This window comes from Lactuca serriola, chromosome 5 (genome assembly GCF_051521515.1).
Source record: "Lactuca serriola cultivar US96UC23 chromosome 5, Lser_US96UC23_V15, whole genome shotgun sequence".
Lineage (NCBI taxonomy): Eukaryota > Viridiplantae > Streptophyta > Magnoliopsida > Asterales > Asteraceae > Lactuca > Lactuca serriola.
Genome location: NC_136412.1, coordinates 30,954,456 through 30,956,704, shown reverse-complemented (window position 1 = coordinate 30,956,704; position 2,249 = coordinate 30,954,456). Strand labels below are relative to the sequence as shown.

The 2,249-nt window shown below is 36.0% G+C and overlaps 1 non-coding gene across 1 annotated transcript; it reads right to left on the bottom strand.

Moving 5' to 3' along the window:
- Nucleotides 1-1,962: 1,962 nt before the first annotated feature.
- Nucleotides 1,963-2,069, bottom strand: LOC145056121 (small nucleolar RNA R71). Its single transcript, XR_013685657.1, has one exon. It is a non-coding gene; the product is annotated as a small nucleolar RNA R71 (small nucleolar RNA).
- Between the last annotated feature and the right edge of the window lie 180 nt (nt 2,070-2,249).

The window sequence follows — 2,249 nt, the reverse complement described above, 5'->3', positions numbered from 1 at the left end:
TCTGGCTTTTCTGGAGGATACTTTGCGACTAAGGTGACCCTTGGAGACCTAAAGAATGTGAGAAGAACCCTAATCTCTCATTCTTAGAAGATTCAAGGCAACTTAGGTTTAATTTTCCACTTTATCTTTGAATTGAACAATGTTTGAGTTGATTACTTTCATTTTTAGCTTTTTGACTACTGTAATCATGAGCTAAATTTACTAGTTTATGTTTAGGGAAGACAATTTTACTCCTATGGATTAATTTTATGGTTTTATTAAATGATTATTGGTGATTTTGTTAAATTAAGCTTGGTAAAGATCCTTATGCATTAACCACAACTATTCTCTGTTAATAGGAAGGCAATTTGGCTGCATGAACATCTCTTAATTGTTTAGCTCATATGATTTATGTGAACACTTTGTTATGTGCCTAGGATTAGTGAATATGAAACTAGGATTAATTAGAGAATGGGTAAATTAGTGAACATCTCTTCTTGTTGATAAACCAACAACAAGAGGCTAATTGAATTAGTAATTTGATTAACCAATTACAAGTCTTATTTAATCCGAATAATTGAACTAGGGAATTAATTAACTTAAACACTTGATCATTGCTTAAATTAATTGGTTTTCTAAGGATTGGTAATAGCGAATGCGAATCTAATCACTTTAGTCGGTAACCAATAACAATTAATCTATTGCTTCGCCATAAAATTAAGCATAGGAGTGAATGAGTTGAACCTAAGCAAAAACCTTTTATTAAATTTGATGAATTTTACTTGGTTTTAGTTGATTTGTTAATTGCGTGTTAGTTAGTGTGTCCAAGTTTCTAGTCTTGTAAAACTAGAGAAAACCCTTTTAATTTTACTACATGTTGGTTAAAATAAGTTATTAGGTTCCGTTCCTCAAGTTCGACATCCTACTTATTCAACTATACCACTAAAAGATAGGTTCACTACCTTTGTGTGTTTAAATTATATTTTTAGAGTAGGAATAAAACAAGTTGGTTTTACACACATCATGTTTTTGGCGTCGTTGTCGGCGAACGATTCAAAAATTAATTCTAATTTATAGTTTTATCGATCCTTTGTTTGAGTTTATCTTGCACAAAGTTATTTTTCAGTAATTTAGTAATCAGGTTAAGTTTTAGTATTTATTTGTTCTTATTTGTTTTTTAATTTGTTTTTAGGCTTTTAGGCAGTGTACTCGCCGAGTGTAGTCAAACCTACTCGGCGACTTCAGTGTTGATTTCCAGTTTCGCTTTTTGTTCTTTTTACGTGTTTTTCTTGCTTTGATTGCAAAGTGTTTATGACCAGAGGAGGCAATACACCTTTAAATCCACCACTTGAAGACGGGGAAGCTACTTTAAGGAAGAACAAAGGCAAAACCGTTGGAGAATCTGCATCTTCAAAGAACTCACCTTTGAAGAATCTAAAAGTTGTCTTTAGTAAGAAAAAGGGGAACAAAGTAGGAGAATCCAACTTCTCTTCAGTGGAGGACGAAGACCCGAAAAAGGAGGACACCGAGTACGAAACCGAAAGGGGAGAATCTGAAACAAAGGAAGAAAGCGAATTGGAAGGAGAATTAGCTAAGCCCATGGCTAACATCGATGAAGTCCCCATGGGAGAATGGAAGAAGAGGATACGTAACAATACCGGCCCAAGACTAATGCAACCCGTGATTCTCACGACAACCACTTTCGAACTTAAAGGCCACATACTCGCCCAACTTAAAGAAATTCTGTTGTATGGAAAAGATCACGAAGACGCGTACAAGCACCTAGAAGAGGTCAATGACATAGCTGATTATGTTAAATTTCCTAATGTGGCCCGTGACACCGTTTTGCTTCATATGTTACCGGTCACGTTTAAAGGCGTTGCAAAAGACTGGCTAAAATCACTCCCTCCAGGATCCATCACCACATGGGCTAAAATGAAAGAAGAGTTTGCTGATCAATTTTGCCCGCCATCAAAGATATACAAGTTGAAGAAAGCTATAGCTAATTTTGAGCAACAAGCCGGAGAATCACTTTATGAGGTGTGGGAGAGGTACAAAGGCTTACTAAGGAATTGCCCACAACATGATCTTAATAGTCAGCAAGAAGTCTCCATTTTTTATGATGGAGTAAACGTGACGACAAGGTAATTACTTGACTCGCAAGGAGCGCTCACAAAGAAGGCACCCCCGGTGATAAAACAACTAATTGAGGAATTCTCTAAGCATTCTAGAGAATACCACAACCCAAGAAATGATGTGACAAAGGGATC